Consider the following 9,613-nt stretch of genomic DNA (forward strand, 5'->3'; position numbering starts at 1 on the left):
CCTCCACCCCTGCCTGGGAAGAGAGGCTATTTAGTCAATTTGCTTCTGGGTCCTGAACAAGCCACATCTCCAGTGAAGGGGTTGTTACTTACAGGCTGGGCAGCAGGATGAAGAATACTTTTTTCTACGTAGATTTGTATGAAAAGAAATCAAAGTTGTTGCTGTAGAAGAGGAAAAGCTCAGCAATCAAACTGAAGGCAGGGCATGGAATATTACATAAACTGACCATTGAAACTCTCAGATGTGGCTTTCCTTCCACGCTCAAAGGAGTTCGCAATGTGATGGCTGTTTCCAATAATAAAAATTAAGTACTAAAGTCCTCCTTATTTTTTTTCCCCTTGTGTATATTCAGAGCAAGTTCAGCAAGTTGCTCTGAATTTACCCAGCTATAGAAGACAGCTGATTTCATTTGAGCTGTACAAGAGGCAGTCTTATTTTGCTTTCCCTTGGATTATGGTAAGCATGTCAATCAATGCCCAGGGCCAGTCCAGACAACACAGCTGTGCCAGGTAAGAAATGCACTTGTCAAACTGTCAAAATACTCATTTCTTCTGCCCCCCCTCTTAACCAGCCCTGACCACTGAAGGAAGGCTGAGCATCTTAGGCTTGTATGTACATTAAGCTGGAAGTTACAAGTCACAATCCTGACAGCACCTTAAATGACAGCAATTAGTATTTCTCAAAAATAGTGTTTTTTTCCTCTTCATTGACTGATACAGCAGTCAACAGACTGATGCATAAAATTATAAAATAGGCCTCTAATAAGAGGAAAATCTATTCTTGCTTTTTGAATTCCCTGAAGCAGCATTGCCTATTGCTGTAAAATCTGTGGAATTAGCCTTGCTCTTTCAACTTGCCAAACCAGCCTTTTATCCCTTTACATTCAGGTCTGTAGAGTAACTTTCCAAAATAATCTCTTGGCACCACTGAGGTGAGGATCCACATTGTGCTGCTCACGTAACTTCCCTGCTCATAGAACCTTTCAACCTGGAAAGATTTTGACTGGGAACTTGTTCTTTTAACTATTTTAGCTGCTTTTGAAAATACTGCCTTGCTATCTTGCAGGAAATGAACATGCCATAATGTACCATGACAATGGTGGTTTTGGAGAGTGTAAAGAAACATTTAAATAGAAATTACAGCTAGAAATGAAGGCATGTAAGGAAAAGTCAAATTATAGGACTTACCTTCCAATTTTTAAGGGCAAAGAGATTTGTTTGGCCCTTTTCTTGGTTGTAGCTGGGCAAGGGAAAGAAATTCAGAGTCTCATATGATCTTAATTATACACTGTGTGTGCCAGCAACTTTCAGGGTATGTGTGGATTCTTGACTGAGGCTCAGTGTGTGAACTCTGTCACTAGAGGAGTATGTCACACACAGAGCTGGGATAGGAGCCATCATTCACAATTCAAACAAACCCCAAGCCCTTCAGAGATTGAACAGAAATATTCAGTTAGCCATAAAAACTGTGTCACGATTCTCCATACTGTCGTGCCCCTTGGGAACAGAAATACTTCAGGCTGCAAAGTCAGGCCCTTCTTGTGAGGCTTTTTGACTGGACTGGAACCATCAACTATTCAAACCATTGTACAAAATCCTGCTCTTTTGCAACTCCAGCAGTTTTTTCTAGACAAGGAGCACTGTAATTCTAGGGTGTAGATGCAAATCCACAATCTCCCTCCAAAATATCCCCCTTGATTTCTTGGGTGTCTTCGCAGAGGGTGGCTTTGGACACAACAGAATCTGGAAGTTCTTGCCTTGCCATGAGCTGGAGCTGACAGCAGAGAAAAGGGGCAAGTGCTCAGCACAGGATGCTGACTGTTACTGCTGCAGCAAAAGTGCCTGTTCCCTGTCAAGGTTTAACAAGAAAATCTGCTTGGAAGAGATGATGTTGGGAAGATTTCATTTCTGTAGATATTTGGTCTTTGTGTGTTGACTGAAGGCCTGTAAGTCTTTACCTGCCTGGGTGTAAGCCCCTCAGTGGGTTTGGCAACAACCCTTGAGCATGAGAGATGGTGCTTCTGTGCTGCAGTGGGATGGCAGGCAGGCTGCACCCTCACCCATGAGACACACCTGAGCTTGGTCTCCCAAAGGGAATCTGGTTGTGAGGAGCAGGACAGTGTCCTTCATGTTGCCTCTGGAAGTGAAGTTAGACTGCTTATGTTCCTACCTGGGCTGTGTCTGGGAGGAGGAGGGCATGTAGAGATGTTCTTGTGCTCCTCTGGGATTGCATCCTTAGCAGAAAGCTGGAGGGGTGTGCTTGTGGTCGGCTGTGTGATGGCAAAATTACTGCTGGCATGATCAGCAGTAAGGGTTTTGCTGCTGTTCAAAAATATACTGAAGATTCAGACCAGAGTGAATATCAGTTCTGCAAGTGGTTGTTCACATTGTAGGCTCTTTGTACTGTCTTCAGGGGGAGAAAGTCTGCTGTGGAAATCCATCATGTCCTAGCAATTTAGAAGAATTAGAGGGAACATATTACCTAAAAGAACAAATGTGAACATATGGAGATAGCCTTTTTTTTCCCTTAACCTTAGGAAGTACCAGCAAAGATTTTCATGTTTGTAAATTGTCATTTTCTTAGAGCAAAGCCTTATGGAAAAGTCAAGGGGTTTTTTTTATGAAAGACATGATGGAAACTATTACAGTTCTGATCCTCACTGTTGCTAGAAAACAGAGGTAGCAACAGAAGAGGAAAGTAAGCACTAAAGGTCAGGTATGAGCCACAGGAAAAATGATGTGGGCTCATCAGAGTTTTCTTTGGCTTCCTGAGGTCCCTTCCTGCCCTTCCAGGCAAGAGAGTCCTTTCTTCACTGGCTCCTGTGTGGATCTGTCTCTGATGGCTGAACAAACTCTTCTCAGCAGTAACCAAACATGAGAATAACAGCTTTGCTTGTGAGGATCACATCTGGCCAACCACTGTCATCTTTCTCTGTCCTGCTTGCCCTAACTCTTGACTTGGAGGGGGAGAGATTGGCATTTCAGTGTACAAAATGCCAGCTGGGATCAAATCAATAGCATTGATTTAATCTTGTGTCTCCAAAGAGCTGGGATTTTTCCTTTTAATTTTTTTTCCTCTAGCTCTATTCTTTGAGAAGAGTGAAACAAAGGCGTTGAGTGCTGCCAGTGGTCCTCAGGCACAGGGGCCAGAGCCAGAGCTGCAAAGCCCTCCATGAGTTTGAATAACTTTATTCTTGCTGGACTAAATCAGGTTCGGATGTAGGAACTTGATTTTCACTTTCAGTGTTGGTTTGATTCACTATTTGTGAGCCCTGACAGGACAGAATGCCCTTGCTTGGGGGGACCAGTCCTGCAGCCAGCCCAGGGCCAGATGCCCAGCTGGCGTAGGTGACCTCAAACCTTAGACACCTGTGCCAGGTTACAGTTGCTGACATTTTGTGTCTATATGTTTTTCGACACATTACAGTCACGCCTGCACGGACTGTTAAAGGCAGTCACTGGTGACTTTTTTGTGGCCAGAGCAAGCCCTTGGCAGCAGCAGTACAGAAGGTTGTTGATGCAGCCCCTTGCACCTTGCAGGCAGCAAAGGTAGGAAGAGGGGGCTGCACCCCTTGCTGCTCTGCTCCCTGCTTCTTAGGGCAGTATGGATGTGTAAGTCCTGCTGTGGAGCAGTTGTGGTTTATCAGGTTAAGGCCTGTGAAGTGGTTGCAGATGCTTAAGTCATGCCAAGATCTTCTTATGGACCCATTTGTTCATGAAATATCAGAGGGCAGCGCAGGACAATTCCTAGTGAGGCAACTAGAGTAAAATATAAATGGAAAGATGCAAACTTGATAATCCAAATGAGTTTACTTTTTATACAACAGATGTTGTTTGACCCAGGAGAAAGAATAATAATATAGAATCTGAGGGGAAAAATAAAGTTGTCTAAAAATAAAACACAAATAGCAGCTGCTTGAATTGTATTTCTAATATATCAGTGTTGACAGCTCTCTCTTTCCTCCAGTTGAGCCAAGAATCTTATAGAAGTGGCTGGCAAAGAAGAGATGAGGAGGAATGTGAGCAGAGGTGATGGAGAGGCAGAGTTGATACTGATTAGTGTCAGTGTGTGTCCTGGGCAGGAACAGTTTAAGTGAGAGGATGTGGACGGTGTTGCTGCCCAGCCCCTGAGGGGCTCAGGGTCAGAGGCTCTCGCTGCACTGTGTGACACATCTGCACTTGGGAATAATACTGGAATGGGGTACAATAAAGAGTAGTAAAATAAATAGAATAATAGTAAAATAAATAGAATAATAATCCAAAATATGTTGCTGCCATAGTCTGAATCCCCACTTGGAGTGAGGTTTCTGAATTGCATTAAATTGGTGTCCTGTGCTTATCTATGCCAGATGAGGAGCTGAGTTTGCATAAGGGTGGTGGGTGAGGTTGCTGGGATGTAAATGCAAGGCGTTTCTCACTCTGTAGGCTCAGTCAGTGGGAAAAATACGACCTAGAAAAAAGGAAGAAAAGATCATGACTTTTCAGTCCAGCAGCTGGTGGTTTTGGACTGGCAAGCTTGGGCTGTTCAGCCAAGACTGTGTGCCTAGGTCTGATTTGCAGCAAGTGGTAAACACCTCAGCTTTAACAAGTTGTCTCTGATAGGGGCTTAAGTTGAACGCAAAAAAATCGGGCATTCCTCATTGTTTGTGAACAGTTGGGCTGGAAATGGCACAGTGAGACTGTGAGAAACACTGACTGTGCTTTCCTTTGTGTGTGAGGAGCTGTGCCTTGGGCTGTGTGGCGCTGGGAGCCCGGGCAGGCACGGTGCAGCTCCCAGTGTCCTGTCCGCAGTGCGCGCTAGAGCAAATAACACATTTTTATTTTTATACAAATGTGCATAACTTCATCCATTTCTTGTGGCTGCTCTGACAGGAAAAGGAAATTTATGACGCACATCACCCATTTATTTGGCACAGGCAGTGTTTATTGCTGAGGGAGGCATTCTCATGGAATTGATTGCACAATTTCCTCTTGGTGTACTGTTTTCAAGTAATATCCCAAGACCTCTGTGTACTAAGATACAGAGACACTTCTTTAAGGCCCACAGAATACTACAGCAGAGGAAAAAAGGAGGCCACGTAGTGAAAAATAAAATGGAAAAATACAATTTAATTACACTGTAAATCTGGGTCTCTCTCCATTCTGCTGGGAGTGTCTGTGAAAACACCCATTCCCAATAGGTTAAATTTCTCCACAGAACTAAGAACAGCTTTGTATTTTATCACTGTTCCATTTTCACAGGTATGACAGGTGGGGGTTTTGTCCAGGGTTAGTTGTGGTTCATGCTTTAGGCATGCCCTGATTATGGACATGTGGTAGGGAGAAGAATTCTGCACTTTGGAAAAAGATAAAGGTATATGCTCAATGTGATGTCTTGCTGAAAGGGTGGGATTGTTACCTGTCCCAACAGGCAAAAAGGGGTTGAAACTATTAATGACACAAAAGGCAGGATGAGAGGGGTTGTTGCCTTGATTCAAAGAACTGTGTGACAATATATATTTTAAACACCATGAGTGGCACACAGTATAGAAAAAGAGAGAGAAACATCTGTCCTGGAAGAGGACTCTTGGCCTTGTTTGTTTTGTATTTTAAAGTTAATTTTATTATCTTAAAAAATATTATTTAATCTGCCCATGCACAATCATTTGTACCAAATCTTTGGTATAATAGTTGTGTCATTTGCATGTGGAAGGGCATGGTGATGACAGCGGTTACAAGCAATCATGGACTGAAGATTGCAACCAGAAAATTTAGAGCTTTTTAGTTCAAAGATGACTCAAAGTGCAGGGACAGAAGAATGGTGGTGTGTAACATCAGTTATGGACAATAGATTCTGCTCCCTTCCACTTTGTAGGGAATGTCGGTGACAACCCCACAGGTGTCTGCATGCTGAAGGTATATGTCTGCTTCTGAAAGAGGTTCCTGATGAATAACTTTTTTTCTTTCCTGATTGCCTGGTGAACGGCTCCTCACCTGCTTCACTGTCCTATTTTTTTGGAGGGGAGTTTGACAGCCAGCACAGCTTTAATTTTATAATTTCACTTCTCTGGTGTCTCCCTTGGTTTCTGCTAACTTCACAATTTTTCTTTCAGACTCCAGATGAAAGCAATCTCCTCCTAAGCTTCTGTTTTCACACTTATGAAGGCAGCTTCTTCATCTCAGCCTCTTGATGCTCCTCCTCAGGGCCTGAAGCTGGGGACCAGCTTGAGCCCCAAGCTGCCTATTCTGCAGCTCTCGGGTGTTCAGCTGTGCTGTGGGTTGGAGTGGGTGTTTGTTAGCGCAGAGGAGGATGGCTCACCGGTAATGGACCTTTGTATGTGCTGACCTCTGAACCAGAAACAAGATTCAGACCTCAGAGGAGACTGGTTATTAATCAAATCAGGGATCAACTGTGACTCAGTGTTCAGATCCCCAGCTGAGGTTATGTCCATGGCTGATTAAAAGAGGAAAGTAATATTTAGCTATTTATAGCTGTATCTCCCTCTGTGAGAGGACAAGGCACCATGGATAAACATATTTATATTTGTTAGATGTGCAAATTGTGGTTTCTTTGAAAACCTCACAGTTTATCATAAAGCCTCAGAAAGCACAGGGCTGTTTATTGGCGCTACGGGACTTCCCGGGACCGTGCTGTGGACATCTCCACTTGGAGTGTGTGACACAGGCATATCCACAGGGGACAGCACCCAGGCACTGCCATCTGCACATGAAAGACTAAAGGTGGCTCCAAGCAGTCCTCTGCAGGAGATAATTTTCCCCATCAATTAGCTTACACTTTCTAGGTGCTGCACTTCAGAAGCCTCCTCTCTTCCCAGGCCCAGCTCTACAGTCAGTCAGTGGTGAACAGAACATACAAACTTTCTATTGCTAATATATTTCACAGTGCTGTGTGATATTAGCAAACTCCAAATAGCTGTCAGGACCTCAAGGTATTCTGGAACATCCTTTGATGTTACAAAGTAATGCATTTTCCATATTATTCCTTTGAACACATTATATATGCAAAGTCTAGCACTTCTTATGGGAGAGGTGGAATTATCATACAATAAGATATTTTTTCCTCTAGTTCTTTCATGGATCATAACATATAAAATTTCTTCTTAAAATCCAGGCTAGGAACTCAAACTTAATTTATACAGTATTGAAAACATTACAGGGCATAAATCAGTTCAATTTTTAAAGTTCCTGTATGGTATTTTCAGAGCAGCCAAATTCCTTCATTCGCCTGGACTCCTTCCAAAATTCTGCCAGCGCTCATGGAAATCTAAATAACTTTGGAGAAAAAGCAGGTTTTCTGTGGAGGCTCAGATTACCCTGTCACCCTTCCTCCACTGCAGACAGGCCTCTGATAAACATGGAGAATAGGGACAGGGAAATTACTTCATTACTTCATGTCCTTTTCAATTACAAACATCAAGGAGTCTGAGCCTCCTGCCAGCTCATGCCCCAGACCCTTGCAAATTTGTGGCTTTCAAAAGCCAACAGTTGCATTTCCTTTGCCAGCAGGGATAAGTGATAGAAAGCGAGCAGGGGAGCTCACTTGAATTTTATTTCTGAGTGTTATTTAAAAAGTTTCAAATCTCAGCTCTGTTTATTTAAAGTAAGACTCCAGCTGAAATGTAAGTCTGTGAACCAGAGAAGTGATCAAAAAAGGACTTCACCTTCTTTTCTTTTCTGAGAATTAATCACTCAGTGGTGGTGTGTTACTGTAATCTTCCTGTGATCACTTAACCTGGAAGCAGTACTTCCAGAGAGCTTTGGAATATTCTCCTGCTGGCACCTTCAGATCTACTATTTGTACCCTTCACCTGTTTTCACAGCACATGAGGTTAATGCATTGTTTTTCTACCAGCTTTGCTTTACACCTAAAGAAACAAGTGTATTTTCTTTGATGTAATTTTTCCATTATTGATGACCTAATATTACAAAACCAAGGCTGTTTAAGATCTTACTAAGAAACCCTGTTATTTCTACAAAAAGCAAAAAACCCATCCAAACAACCAAACAAAAAAAGTAAAATCCAGTTTCAGAACATTGTGTTGCAGAGATGGGGGAAATGTTGCAGGAGTGAATCTGATTTCCTACTTCAAGCATAAATCTTACAGGCTCAGCTTCCACTCGGTTTTTAGTTCTGTGCTAAAAGTCACTGAAATAGAAGCCTGTGTTTGGATTAACCACAGGTGTCTGTGTGTAGCTCTGGGAGGGTTTTCCGGGGTTGTTCTGCTCCTCTGTTTTTTATACCCAGATTCTGCAGTGTGGACTCAGGTCACTGGGTACCTCAACTGGCCAGATGTCTGCACTGCAGTGGTACATGACCTTTGTGATCATCTTTGTGATCAGGAGAGAGGGAAGGGAGACAAGGACCAGTAAAAAGGTTGTGGGGTTCTCCGGTGCCTCACAATTCAGGTTTTGCTTTGATAGGAATTCAAGAATCCAGACGCTGTGAAATGAACCTGAAGTGGGGATGGGTAGAGCAAACAGCTGATGATGTGGAAACCAAGAGACTATCCAGAAGTTCTCAACACAGCCTCTCCCAGGTTTTACTTGTTTCTGACTTGCATGTTCTTCTGTTGAAGTCCGTAGGAATTCTTTTAAGTGAAATTGAAGTGTGGGGAGTTGTTAGTTGGAAGGCTTCCAGCATCTTTTTCATGCTATCAAAGCTTCATCCCTTGGCTACAGCTCTCCTGGATTCAGACTGTGTGTGGGTACCTCTGCCTCTGTGTGTGTGTATCTGCGTTTGCTTCTTGAGATTCTCTGCTACCTCTTGGGCCATAAATATTGTGTGAACCACAATGGAGGCCTGTCTACTGCTGGTATCAGCCCAATTGTGGAAGTACATAAAACAAAAAAAGTACTAAGGAAAAGTTCACCACACTTGGAAAGTCCCAGCTGGCCAAGCCTGGGCTTTGGGAGCTGCCTGGAATGAATGATCTGTACCTGGAATAATTTTGTGTACTCACTGACTCCCTAAGATTTGATGCCAAAATTGGGTTTTTTGCATAATGCTAAGGTCACAGTGATGTAGATGTTTTTTAGTTAACGGAAATATTGGATGCACTGTAGGCAATTTTTCCCTTTAAGAAGGAAAACTGCAGATGGATTCTCATTCTATTTGCTGATATATAATAAGGAAAGGTGTATCACCCCAAGAATGCCTGTTGCTGTGACAAATCACAAGAAGGGGGGAAAGACAGTGCTTGCTAAATTTAGCCTGTGCAAATCCAGTACATTCCAAATCCATGGAGTGAAATACTGTTTGGAGTGAAATATGATTGAAACATTTCTGGAAATATAACTCCACTGGCTAGTTCACCACCTGGACTTAGTTTTCATATTGTAGGAGAGTAATTAAATTTTTATTATTTTTAAATTATAGCACACCCCCCCCCTTCCCAAATATCAGTTCTCTTGTCTTCCCACTGAAGCAAGCACTGTTAAGCTGCTATAACTTTTAGAGCATGAAAGCAAATGTTGTAAAGAGGTCACTGTAAAGGTCACGCAGCAGGTTTGATGTGTCAGTGGATAAATGATGGGATCACATCTGGAACAGTTTGGTGAATAAATAAAATGTGAAAGCTCATAAATCACTGCCCACCTTCCAATCTGTAAGGGAA

Source organism: Corvus brachyrhynchos, unplaced genomic scaffold, assembly GCF_000691975.1.
Source record: "Corvus brachyrhynchos isolate BGI_N302 unplaced genomic scaffold, ASM69197v1 scaffold346, whole genome shotgun sequence".
NCBI lineage: Eukaryota > Metazoa > Chordata > Aves > Passeriformes > Corvidae > Corvus > Corvus brachyrhynchos.